At 30.8% G+C, this 14,789-nt stretch overlaps 1 protein-coding gene across 1 annotated transcript in view; it reads left to right on the forward strand.

Annotated features, from left to right (window-relative positions):
* The first annotated feature begins 587 nt into the window (after positions 1 to 587).
* Positions 588 to 14,789, forward strand: part of LOC114337705 (uncharacterized) — a 153,328-nt gene continuing 139,126 nt past the window's right edge. Inside the window, exon 1 of the mRNA XM_050659192.1 lies at positions 588 to 604. The gene's annotated coding sequence lies outside the window, so the exon portion shown is untranslated. The remainder of the gene's footprint in view (positions 605 to 14,789) is intronic.

Below are 14,789 nucleotides of genomic sequence, written 5' to 3' on the forward strand. Positions count from 1 at the left end.
AATAACTCAAAAAGTAAGAATTTTATCGAATAAAACATTTTTAGCAAAACGATAGCTTCTAAAAAGTGAAAAAAAAATGGTGTATGCATGAAGTCTCTAGGACTAATAGAAGCAATGTTGTAGCTAATGAAACATAGGTTCATATCCGTCAAAATCAAAGGGAATATTTCAACGTGAAATTACTAACAAATAATGCACTTTTTGGATACAAAAAATTCGTTACGAATTTTTTTAAATGTAAAAAGTATATTTTTATTTTTTTAAGTAGTTTCTAGGAATAAAAGTAAGCAAGTTACGCTCAAAATAGACTGTTGGTAAAAAGCAAAAAAATCACTGAAACATACTACCTCATTCACATGGACAATTTACTTAATAAATATATTATTTAGGAGATAACCTACGTTTAGATCATTATCTAATATAGTATAATTTTAAAAATTGGAAATAGTTCTTGTTGCATCTAATTGATCAAGTGGCTCGATAATGTTTTAATACAATCGATAAGCAATTTAAAAATCAAGACAATCACATCTCATAAAAAATAGAAGAATATAAAGGAACTTACTATCACAGCTGTCACTCAGTGTGAAAATACTTTCCTAAGGTAAGTTATAAATTTTTAAATTATTAATAGAATATTAACAATTACCATAGAAAGTTAGAAAAAGCCTTGGTTAGAAAAAAACTTGAAAAAGAAAAAGGTTGCACTCTTTAAGGAAGGCAAAAATATTTTTTGCATCACTGTATTTTCCAATAGTAATATTTAATATTGGTGGACACTGGAGTAAATAAGACATTTTTAAACATGTCACACACAGGTCCTTATGCACGTTTTAGTACGTAGTCATGTATTAATCCAGTATGGCCAATCCAGATGCAAGTGTAGGTTACTTGTTCTCTTTTATTTTTTAATTTTGGAATTTTATTACGGTTAATTTTAACTTCTTAAAGCTTGTTTGGGAAGTACTTCTATGTATCCTTCCATATTTTAGTAACCTTTTCTTTAAAATAAGCTTTCAGGCCGTGCATATTTATTTATTAAGCTCAACAGGCCTGGCAAACCTCTGAAACGTTTACATTTCTGGTTTTGTTTTATTTTATCCTATGTGTAAATTTTATTAAATTCATTTCTAGTCCAGAGAAATAAGATTTTTCTCGTGACACATCCCCCTCCAGGTCGAACCAAATTTTTTGAGTAGTATGGACATCTATAATAATAACCTATTAGTCCAGTAAGCCACTGCGCATCCGCTAGGAAAAATATTCTAGTTCGGATTTTTTGCACAATCTTATTAAAAAAGGACCCCTTTTAACAAATTTGCATGTTGCCAGGACCAAAAGTTGGTCAAACATTTTTTAAACGTTTTTTTTGTTTTTTTCCCAAAATTATTTTTTTTGCATGGAACAAAATTTTTTTAAGTTTTTTGGATCATTCCAAACAGAAAAGGTCTGTAGTGACTTTTCTCTAAAGTTGATAGTTTTTGACATATAAGCGATAAAAAATTGAAAAATTGCGAAATCGGCCATTTTTAACACTCAAAAACTATGTAAAAAACTGAAAATTTGAATGTTGCCAAGGTAGGTAGATATTCTTTAAATATCGATTGATGAAATCCCGAAGAGTTTTTTGCAATACAATATTCAAAACTCCTTTGTTTTTTAATGGCTAATCAAGCGTGCGCGACACTATTTTCCACCGACAGTATGGTGCAAATGAAAGGAATAAATTCGTTATTTCATAAACCGGCAACTTTAAGAAAAAATCCCAAAACAGGTCGGTTTTTATTTTTAAGTTATGATATTGTGGCATATATAGTATACTAGTGACGTCATCCATCTGGGCGTGATGACGTAATCGATCATCTTTTTAAATGAGAATACGGGTCGTGTGCTGGCTCATTTGAAAGGTTATTCAATTCTCTATTCATTAGTATAAACATTTACATAATTATTTATACAGGGTGTCCAAAAAATTTTTATTAATTTAAATCATTTGGCAAATTGACAAAAAAATTAAATTATTGGACACCCTGTATAAATAATTAGATAATTGTTTATATTACTGAATAGAGAATTGAAGAACCTTTCAAATGATCTAGCACACGATCCTTATTCTCATTTAAAAAAATCATCGATTACGTCATTACGCCCAGATGGATGACGTCACTAGTATACCATATATGCCAGAATATCATAACTTAAAAATAAAAATCGACCTGTTTCGGGATTTTTCCTTAAAGTCGCTGGTTTGGGAAATAACGAATTTATGCCTTTCATTTGCACCATACTGTCGGTGGAAAAGAGTGTCGCGCACGCTTGATTAACAATTAAAAAACAAAGGAGTTTTGAATAATGTATTACAGAAAACTCTTCGGAATTTCCTCAACCGATGTTTAAAGAATATCTGCCTACCTTGGCAACATTCAAATTCTCAGTTTTTCACATAGTTTTCGAGGGTTAAACATGACCGATTTCGCAATTTTTCAATTTTTAATCGCTTATATGTCAAAAACTATCAACTTTAGAGAAAAGTCACTAAAGACCTTTTCTGTTGGTAATGATCCAACAAATCTAAAAAAATTTGTTTTATGCAAAAAAAAATATTTTTAGGAAAAAAACAAAAAAAAACATTTAAAAAGTTTTTGACCAACTTTTGGTCCTGGCAACATGCAAATTTGTTAAAAGGGGTCCTTTTTGAGTAATATTGTGGAAAAAATCCGAATTAGAATATTTTTCCTAGCGGATGCGCAGTGGCTTTCTGGACTATTTAGACTTCAATTAATCTAAAGTGGAAAAAACTACATACATGATGTATTTTAGTGACGTGAATTACCGAAAAGGTACAGGTGTACCAACCTAGGTATAGATTACGTGGCATAATATTTTTTAGGGACGTGAATTACCTAAAAGGTACAGGTGTACCTAGGTATAGACACCACACGCAGTTTAGGGTGGGTGTTTTAATTTAAAATTAAATTTAGATATAATGGGTTTCACTTTTGCCAAAGTTATTTGCCTATTGCCAGATGTTTGGCTTGCAATGCAGTGCATCAAAAAATAATATAATCTTAAAAACAATAACAAAACCATTTAAAATTATTGTAGGTACAGGTGTACCTTTTGGATAATGGGCGTATATAAAAATGGCCGGTAACATAAAGGTTAAAAATAATTTAAAAATTTGTTACTAATACAATTTTACCTATAAAAATCTGAAACTTATACTAATTACTTTTCAAACTTCGCACTAAATGATGCTTCATTCAAAAAGATCTCAACAATTTAATTCAAATGATTCGACACGCGCGACGTTTCAAAAAATGTAATTTTTGAAAACTTCGTAGTTTTACAGAATTAGTACCAATTTAAGAGGATATTCCTTAAGTCAAAACGGATATGTTACAATTTTATAGATGTTTTTCTAAAGCTTAGGGTGTAGTCTTTAAAATGCATTTATAAGAAAGATACAAAATTGTAAGACAAAAGCGAAAAATAACAGTAAACAATGTATATAGAAAGTCATCAAAACTTCTTTCTGTACAACTTATAGGCTATTGATTATATTCAAAATAAGATAACTAAAAGGAATGTTGTTCTGAAGCTATTTTCTTGTGGCATTTTTATAATCAAGTATATTCAAATGGGAAATAAGCCATAATTTTGTATTTTGACAACGACACCCGACTTGGGCGTCGAAACGTTAATAAAATCATTTTTAGGTAAAATTGTGGCTTATTTCCCATTTGAATATACTTGATTAAGCTAAAAGGAACTACAACGTTCACGGGGTTTTATTATTTCATGTGGTCAATGGACATCTATATATGATAAAATCGCGGAGTGCTAACATTTATAGGGGTGCGTTTTTGAGAAATGGGTGAATTAGTCCCTGGGCACAGGTTACATTAGGGTGAGTTCTATGCACTTTTAGTACAAACATATCTACATAAAAATTGTTCCTGGTTAAATTTTCTATCTAAATATCACTTTTGAAGTCAATGATACTTTTTTTACAAAAATATATTCAAAAGAAAAAGCACAAAGAAACCCAAAAGAAGGAAATTTTGTTTTTTGTCCCATAACTTTTGTTTACGAAGATATAGGTATAGACATTGCTTTACAGATAAAAAACCTACATATTTCTTCTTTAAAATGTTGTTTAGTAGAGGTTATTAGGATTTATAGTTTTCGAAATATGATTTTTCAAATTTCGCCACTAACAGCAATTTTGGGCAATTTTCCTTGTTATTTCGCAAATATTGTTCTGTAACTTTTTTAGGTATATGCAATGGTACACGTAATAGGAATATAAATCAATTACCTTTAAAATGGTCTACAGTATAACGTTGTACGACTTTTTTTAAAGAGATTATGGTTTTTCAAGTTTTTATAATTTAACGATTTTTTATAATATAATATAAAAACCAAATAATATTATTATATATGTATAATATAATATTATATTATATATTATATAATACCCAATATAAAAAAAATATTATTTTCTACATTTTCTTTAGATTATTTTTGAAATTTCTCATTATAACTTTATTTCTTGTTCATGAATATACTATATTATTGCTCAGTAAATAGGGCTTACTTTCTGTTCCTTAAAATGGTGTATCATCTAAATTTAAATAATATGTAATGAAAACCGAGTGATTCTTTAATATTTTTTTACCTGTATTATTTAAATTTATTTCTTTTACAAAAATTACATAAACATTAGTCTTAGAAAACATCACTTCATTTAAAATTATTTAAACGTTGACATTTAAAAAAGTTTCAAAATCAAAGTCTATCTCTCCGTTAGCATTAGCTTCAATACTTTCCTCTGACACTTCAGTTATCTTAGAGTTCCCACAATTAGTACCCATGCACATGCACCCTTTGCAGAATATTGAACAACTAATTCCTATCTTCCTTCACTTGCAGTTTTTTGTACACTCTTTGGTACATTTACATGCTATTTTTTCAAGCAAACCTTGTGGTGCAGGTGCCTTGACAGTAAATATTGGAATTAATCCATATTTTGAAGTTTGCCCGGCAGAGTCAAGTGGATCCAAAGTATTACCTATAAAAAATAAGATTCAATCATAACACACGATCACATAAAAAAGTTATAATGAGGAATTTAAAAAATAATCCTAAAATCAAAAATAGTTGCAAGTATTTATTACATTTGGGAAAGCATATTACCTTATTCAAAAATAATCCTAGAATTTTTTATAATACACCATTTTAAAGTAAACAGAATAAGTTTTTTTTTAGTATATAATATTATACCTAAATGTAGCAAAAAAAAGTTATAGTGGGAAATTTAAAGGATAATCTTAAAAAATATAAAAACTCGTTAAAAGTATAGTCTTGAAAAAGATAACCTCTTTAAGAGAAGTCGTACAACATTATACAATAGAACATTTTAAAGGTAATTGATTTCTATTCCTCTTATATGTACCATTGCATATGTCTAAAGTTACGTAGAAAAAAGTTACAGAACAATATTTGCGAAATAACAAGGAAAATTGCCCAAAATTGCTGTGAGTGGCGAATTTTGAAAAATCATATTTGGAAAACTATCAATCGTAATGACCTCTACTAAACATCATTTTAAAGAGAAAATATGTAAGTTTTTTTTCTGTGAAGCAATGTCTATACCTATATCCCCGTGGACAAAAGTTATGGGACAAAGGACAAAATTTCTTTCTTTTGGGTTTCTTTGTGCTTTTTCTTTTGAATATACTTTTGTAAAAAAAAGTATCTTTGACTTTACAAAGTTATATTTAGAGAGGCAATTTAACCAGGAACAATTTTTATGTAGACGTGTTTGTACCAAAAGTGCATAGAACAAAATGTAACCTGTGCCCATGGACTAATTCACCCATTTCTCAAAAACTCACCCCTTTAAATGGTAGCACTCCGCGGTTTTTTCATACATAGAGATTCATTGACCATATGAAATAATAAAACCCCGTTAACGTTGTAGCTAACGGCTTAAAAAAGCTTAAAAAGTAATAAATGTTAAAAATATTTTTTTTTAGCTCTTATAGATAGGCCTGAAAATTAGACCAAACAGAAGTTTATTAATAGCAAGCTGAAAATGTGTTAATAGCTTAATTAACGGTATCTAGTCGGACAAAGTTTGATGTCCGGGAACACTGGAACAGGGAAAGTTTCAATTGTGGGACAGGTTACAGGTTTCGAACGTCAGATTACGAAAACGTCCCATGTATTTTGTGGGAGAGAACTTCCAACTGATTTGTTACTCTTTCGTTAAACTCTCATGTAAATAGACTTCTCTGTATCTCCAACATAAACCCTGTCGTTTGACATGTTGTACGTGTCGGACTTATTCAAATGACCAACATATTTGATGGATTCGGCCGTTACTTCATGGAAGTTCATCTTATCTAACAACAAAACGCTGAAAACGTTTGTTTTCTATACTTCCACAAAATTTATTACAACTATGTGACTACAGCTGTTTCGGCAGAGCGCCTTTCTCAAGTGATTTAGATTACTATGGGTTTGCCTTTTTAAAGTATTTAACTGAAGAGGTTGAGGAGTGGGGAGCTGTTTGTCTCGAGTTTTTCATTCAGAATTATATCTGTATTTTCAATTTATTAATTTTCATAGATTCTAATAAAGATAGCTTAAGGCCTTTATTTTGAATATGCAGAATTTGAAACTATTCATTAAAAGAATGATTATGATCTAGAAGGTGAAGTGCGTATGAAGAAGTGTCTGTTTTTCTATTATTGAAAGCCCTTCTTTATGTTTTGCTATCCGTTTGTCAAAGGTTCTGCCAGTTTGACCGATGTAAGTTTTCGGACACTCACCAAAAGTTGTTTGTAAACACCACTTGTAAAAACAGTTGTTTTTCCTTTCGACTCTGATTGTTCCTAATATGATACATAGCATGATGCATAGTATGATACATAGACTGCCAGAAATTCCCATATTAAAAAATAATTTCGAGATAGAACTGAACATCATTAAACAAATAGCAGTAAACAATGGCTATAACGAACACACAATTAACAAAATTTTAAACCAAAAACTCTATAAGAAAGCCCTGAAATTAGTCTATCCACCACCAAAGAAAGAACCCAGTACCTTCTGCTCTATCACTATACTGGCAAGATATCAACAAAAATAGCCAGATACATTAAAAAGAAAGGAATAACCCCAGCATTCAGAACTAACAACAACTTAAAAAGATATATTAAGAACAATAAGAGCCGAAAGAGAACACAACTAAAGAGTGGTGTTTTACAAACTAATTTGTGGTGACTGTCCGAAAACTTACATCGGTCAAACTGGCAGAACTTTTGACCACCGAACAACGGTGCTTCGGTTGTTCGGTGCTTTGACAAACGGATAGCAGAACACAAAAGGGCTTTCAACAATAGAAAAACAGACAATTCTACATACGCATTTCACCTTCTAGATCATAATCATTCTTTTAATTAACAGTTTCAAATTCGGCATATTCAAAATAAAGGCCTTAAGCTATCTTTATTAGAATCTATGGAAATTATTAAATTGAAAAATACCGATATAATCCTGAATGACCAACTCAAACAACTCACCACTCCTCAACCGCTTCAGTTAAAGACTTTAAAAAGGCAAACCCATAGTAATCTAAATCACTTGAGAAAGGCACTCTGCCGAAACAGCTGTAGTCACATAGTTGTAATAAATTTTGTGGAAGTATAGAAAAAAAAACTTTTTCAGTGTTTTATTGTTAGACCAACATATTTGTCGGAAAAAATTTTTTCATATAAAATATATAAAGTTTGCTATTGAATAAACTTCAGAACAACCTACTAGTTTTCACAATTATAAACTTGTCAGAATGACACGTTCCACAATTAAAATTACGCTCCACAATTAAAACTTCCCCTGTTACAGTGTTCCCATGCATCAAAGTTTGTCCGACTAGACACCGTTAAGCTATTAACAAATTTTTAGCTTGCTATTAATCAACTTTTTTTTGTTACGCAAAATCCAGGGCTACAACTGTTATAAATAAAACATAGCAACCGTTAATAAATATTGTGGAAAGCTTTTTACTGGATTTTTGTCCCCAAAAGGGAATATTATTCGAGGAAATCGAAATTTTTTTTAACAATTCGCAAGACAAATATTGGCAATAACATTGTGATTAAACATTGTCGTGTTAACGAAATTTGAAATAAATGTCTTTTCATTTCGCTAACCTATTCAGTGTTATCCATGTATATTGAAAGGCATTAAAACCGAAATATCCATAATACTAAACTTGCAGAAATGATTATGCAATAAACTTTTTATTGCCATCCCCGTAAAGTTTATGGACAGCCTTAAAAAACTTTTTTCATTTTGTCTCTTTTGTCCTAACCTATATCTGTTATTTTGATAAAAGTTTTTGCTAAGTTAAACGGAAAATTGGCAAGTTTTTTACTTTTTACATACTTGTTTTTGTGCGTGCAGACTATTTTATTCTCGAGAGCAGTAGTAAAATACATTCACCATATATTAATGAAATAAAAGAAAATCATATTATTGGCAGCTAGCAATCAAAATAAGCAATAAAAATCTTTAAAATACAAGAATAAATGATTCCTATTTTTTATTTAAATTTAAGGTATTATAAACCTGATTCAAATAAGAACTGATAGTACATTGTTTCACGGTTTTTGCCCCAAATTTTAAAGGACCACTTGAATTGACATGAAATGCATTATACACATAGGTAACATGTCAAAGAAGAAAAGTGTTATTGTGCCGATGTGTGTTTTCGCCCTGTGGGTGAGTTTCACCCCTTCTCGGGGGTGAAAAACTATGCGTTGAAAGTTAAGTAAGTACTTTTCAAGTTATTTGGTAGTAAATCATATGTTCATTTTTCAACAAAAAAAAAAACCCGTTTTTAGACGGTGTTTGCAAATAACTGCAAAGAATTTTATGGAATAAAACATTTTTAGCAAAACTATAGGTTCTAAAAAAGTGAAAAAACGGTGTATGTATGAAGTCTCTAGCACTAATAGCAGCAATGTTGTAGCTAATGAAAAATAGGTTCATATCCGTCAAACTTCAAAGGGAATATTTCAACGTGAAATTACTAACAAATGATGCACTTTTTGGATTTTTTTTTAAAATGTAAAAAGTTCATTTTTTTAAGTAGTTTCTGGCATTAAAAGTAAGCAAGTTACGCTCAAAATAGACTGTTGGTAAAAAGCAAAAAAATCACTGAATCATCCTCATTCACATGGACAATTATTTAATAAATGTATTATTCAGGAGATAACCTACGTTTAGATCATTATCTAGTATAGTATAATTTTAAAAATTGGAAATAGTTTTTGTTGCATTTCATTGATCAAGTGGCTCGATAATATTTTAATACAATCGATAAGCAATTTAAAAATCGGGACAATCACACCTCATAAAACATAGAAGGATATAAAGGAACTTACTATCACAGCTGTCACTCAGTGTGAAAATAATTTCCTAAGGTAAGTTATAAATTAATAAATTAATAATAGAATATTAACAATGACCATAGAAAGTTAAAAAGACCCTTGGTTAGCAAAAACCTTGAAAATGAAAAAGGTTGCACTCTTTAAGGAAGGCGAATATATTTTTTTGTGTCACTGTACTTTCCAATAGCACTATTTAATATTGGTGGAAACTGGAATAATCAAGACACTTTTAAACATGTCACACACAGGTCCTTATGCACGTTTTAGTAAGTAGTCATGTATTAACCCAGTATGACCAACACAGAAGCAAATTTAGGTTACTTGTTCTCTTTTATTTTTTAATTTTGGAATTTTATTACGGTTAATATTAACTTCTTAAAGCTTTTTTTGGGGAGAACTTCCATGTATCCTTCCATATTTTAGTAACCTTTTCTTTAAAATATGCTTTCAAGCCATGTATATTTATTTATTAAGCTCCACAGGCCTTGCAAACCTAGGGCTAAAACGTTTACTGTTCTGGTTTTATTTCATTTTATCCTATGTGTAAATTTTATTAAATTCACTTCATTCTTTTTATAAACTCCTTCAACACTTGCCTCTATCTTCTTTTGTCCAATGCTAGTTGTTTTCATCTCCAAATGATTCTTATCTTCAGGTCTTCGTATACACTGTCCTTCTATCTTTTTCTAGGCCTACCTACCTTCCCTTTTATATTGATCTTCGTGAGAGTACCATTTTTGGCATTCTTTTATTTCCCATTCTTTCGATGTGACTTAAATATGGTATTCTCTATACTTTGATTGTCATCGTTATTATTGGCTATTTATACAGTTCTTCCAATTTTTTATTGATTCTTCTTCTCGATTGACATTTTATTTTCACACCTCGATATATTGCTCTTTGCATATTCTTCTTTCATCTTTGTAAAAGGTCTATTTCGGACCCATGTTTTGCATACGTATGTTACTTTAGGTTTGACAACTGTCTTGTAAATTCTGATTTTTGTTTTTCTGGAGACGCATTTGGATTCCATTAATGTTCCTAATGCTCCATACTTTTTATTTACTTTAGCAATGCTTGCCTTTATCTCCTACGTACCTATGATGACAAATTTCATCTATTTTGGATCCCAGCTTCCCATTTATTTGGCTTTTGTGAAAGAGTATGTTTCTTCTCCTTCTATTTGTCTTCTTATTCGTCTTCTCTTTATTTATTTCAAACCGTTTTTGGCTCTTTAATTATGTTTCTCATTAATTTTGTAGTTCTTCCTTGCTTGTTGGTGTCAAATTGTATTGGACCAAAAATTTGTGGTTATACTTAAATATCATTTCCTGCATGTTTATTCTGCTTTTCCTGATAATTTCTTCCGTCAGATTGAATGCAGTTGTTGATAGTGGGTCTCCTTGTCGTAATCTTTCCTTTGGCTTTAAACTTTTTGGATGTATGCCCTTTCTATGCTATTTCGTTTGTTGTGTTTCCATCATCATCTTTACCATCCTGATAATTTTACTTGGTATAAATAATGCTTTAATCAATTCGTATATCTGCTGTCTGTTTAAAGTATATACCACTGTTTAATGTTCGTAACAGTTAGTCTGTATTTCTTTCAAGGCAAATATTTGGTCCGTCGTTGATCTGTTGTTTCTAAAACCTGCCTGGTATTGTTCCAATATCTTTTCCGAATATTGATTTAGTCTTTCTCTTATACTTTGTGCCAATATTTTGTAAATTACTTCTAATACTGCTATGTCTCTATAGTTTTCCCATAGCATTCTATCACTTCTTTTTCTGTATAGGGCATATCCTTGCTTTGGTCCACTCTTCCAGCATTTTTTATACTTCCCTTATTATTTTTGTCAGATCATAATATAATATACCTTTTTGTAGTATTTTCCCTCCTGATTTTATTCTTTTGGTCGATACTTCTTATACTCCTGGGCTTTTCTTACTTTTCGTATTCTTTATTTCGTTCTCCATTTCTTGCTCTGTGGATATTTCTATTGCTATCTGATCATCTTCAGTGTTGTGTGTATAAATTCAGTGTAAAAGGATATCGTATTTTCTTCTGCTTTTTTGTTATTATAGGTGCATTTTTTGCTATTTTTTCTACAACCTTTTTACCGTCGACTCCAGTGCGTGACGAAATACAAATAAAATTAACATCAATTTTTAGATAAATTGCAGATTTTGTAAAAATATTTAAGATATTGATAAATCACCTTTAATATAACGATTTTTATTAATTTTTTTTATCAATTTCGTTCTGCTTTTTAATTTGAGATGCATATTTTTAATACAAAGTCTTTAAATTTTGATAAATATCCCTGATACCAACGGCTTACAAATTTTAAAAACAATTGGCGGAAATAGGTACTCGTACTCTCGACTTTTAGTCCAGAAAAATAAGGTTTTTGTCGGGACACTTGAGCAGCCAGGTTACAAATAGATTTTTTGGGTACTATATACCTAATACCTTATAAATTCAAAAATGCCCGTCACAGTTCGGACGAGAAATTTAGTTATTAACAAATAAGTTTCAAAAATTGCAGTTTTTTCGTTTAAATCGCTACAGGTACAAATAGGGTAATTATATATACATTATTTAGAGTATTTGTATTTTAGTAGATCAGCCAAGGTTTAAAATGGCACTTTTTTAATTTTAGTCCGATCATTTTTTGCTTCGGAAATTGCAATATAAGATTACAATTTCAAAAATAAAAAATGTGCTATAACTTTTGCAAAAATGGCCTTAAGACTTTCATATTGCACGAAAAGTTCAGTCAAATATTCCGTATAATGCACAAAAAAATTTAAGACGATTAAGTAAGTCAATTAGTTTAAATTTTATTCAATTTGTTTATCGCAAAGAGCTTTTTTTTTTCGCAATGAGAAAATAATAACGACATAGCAATTCTGTGGAAACCACATGCAAGAAGAATAGTCATATTCTCAAAGTTTAAAAAAAATCAATAATAAATCGTATTTATCACTCCGAAAAAAGTTTATCAAAATAGAGTCATTTTTGGCTTAAAAATAATTTGAATAGCTTAGTTAATATTGACTATAGACTAAATCTACTTTAGGATTTCAAAAGCTGGTATTTTATACGAATTTTCAAAAGAAATTTTTTCCTAGGTTAATTAGGCTCAAAGTTAGCCACTTTTATTATTTAATTCGCAGTTACTTCTATATACGTCAAATTCTCCTGTAAGAGTGTTAGTTACCATACTACTCCGAAAGGGCTTATCCGATTTTTATGAAATTTTACACGTATATCCTATATGACGGAGAAGAGGTTTTAACCTATTTTTATAGCCATAAGTTATAAAGGGTGCTGCCCCCTGACATTTATTTTTTAATTTTTTGTACAAAATTATTTACCTTAATTTTATATGATGTAGAATTAATAAATACATTCAACCCTTAATTTTCACTCTTTTATCACCAACCCCTATTTGTTAATAGCCATCATATAGATGGCATCATTTACATCTATAAAATTCTCCTGTCACAGTGTTAGTTTTCATACTCCTCCGAGACCGCTTGACCGATTTTTATGAAATTATATATGTATATTCGGTAGGTCTTAGAATCGGTCGTAATCTATTTTTCATATCCCTGAGTTATAAGGGGAGTTCCCCGTAACATTTTGTAATGTTAGGTGGGGATGTGTGTACATAACGTACTCTATAATATAACGTACATACGTATAACGTACGTTGAAAATATGACTATTGTTCTTTCACATTGTTTTCACAGAGTTGCTATATCATTATTATTTTCTGAACAATAACATTGCGAAAAAAGCTCTTTGCGAATGATGCGAATGCGCTTTAATTGAATAAAATTTAAACTAATTGACGAATCGTGCTAAAATTGTTTGTGCTTTGTGCAGGCTGTTTGACTCAACTTTTCATGCAATATAAAAGTCTTCATTTTCGCAAAAGTTAAAGGAAATTTTTTTTTTCGAAATTTTAGTTTTATTTTGCAATATCCGAAGCAACAAATGATCCGACCAAAATTCAAAAAGCGTTATTTTAAACCTTGGCTCATCTACTAAAAGAAAAATATTATAAATAAGATATTTTTTTTTTATTATTTAAATTAACGTGTCTCAGCAACGCAGGCCATTGACACGGTTACAAAAGTAAGGTTTACAGTGTGTTTAAATTACAAGGATTAAGAAAACAAAGAATTTAAATTAAGAAATTACAATATCAGCAAAATGATAAAAAACAACATTTATATGGCGTAGTATAACCGAGAGTCTTTGAGAAACATTATCACATTATTAAAATTACTATTATCACTAAGAATGGCGATTTGGTCTTCATCCAGTTTATGTTGTCTTCGGGTGTTCGTGTATAGCTGGCACTCAACTAGTATGTGTTTGACGGTGACACGAGTGTTGCAGGTATGACACAAAGGAGGATTTCCCTGGCTCATCAGGTAACCATGTGTAAGACGGCAATGTCCAATTCTTAGTCTTCTCATGACAACTTTGTCCTTTCTACAAAGTGCTGGTATTTTTAAGGCAGGTATTCTAGGTTGAATGCTATGGAGTTTTGAGTTTGTTCTATTCCAGAGGTTTTGCCAGGCTCTCAAGCACATTTGGTTTACTGTATGTTGTAAATCTACACCAAGTTGTATACTCTCCATTGGAATGTCAGAACGGGATGTCTCCTTGGCCGCTTGATCGGCGTTTTCGTTTCCTGTAATACCCACGTGCGATGGAGTCCAAATAATGCTAACCGATACGTTCTTATCTAACAATAGGTGGCATGCATTGTGGATATTTTGAATTAGTGGGTTTTGGGAGTAAAAGTCCTTGATGGATAGTATGGAAGGTAGCGAATCAGTGCAGATTGCGAGGTTTTTGCTTTTGTTGGTTGGACAACTAAGTGCTTTCATGACAGCATATAGTTCGGCTGTGAATATGCTACAGTAATATGGAAGACGGTAGGTAGCTATAACTTCGTTGGTGGTAGTCACAGACGAACCAACTTGATCTTCGAGTTTAGAAGCATCTGTGTAGATGATTGAGTCATACTGTTTGGTGTGGATAAGTTCAAGGAAGGATGACTTTAGGGCGGAACTAGGGGTTTCTTTTTTGTTATAATGTGTTGATAGACTGGTGTTTATAGTGGGCAATGTTATTGTCCATGGTGGAATGTTAGAATATGAGATTGGAGTAGTAGTTCGTAAGTCTATATTACCTACTAGTTTTTTAAGCATTTGAGAAGCTGGTATTACTGTTCTGGGTTTGTTTACTATCGTTGGTTTGGTAGAGTTGATTAATCCATTGACTGGATTATTTGGATTAGC

Source organism: Diabrotica virgifera, chromosome 8 (assembly GCF_917563875.1).
Source record: "Diabrotica virgifera virgifera chromosome 8, PGI_DIABVI_V3a".
NCBI lineage: Eukaryota > Metazoa > Arthropoda > Insecta > Coleoptera > Chrysomelidae > Diabrotica > Diabrotica virgifera.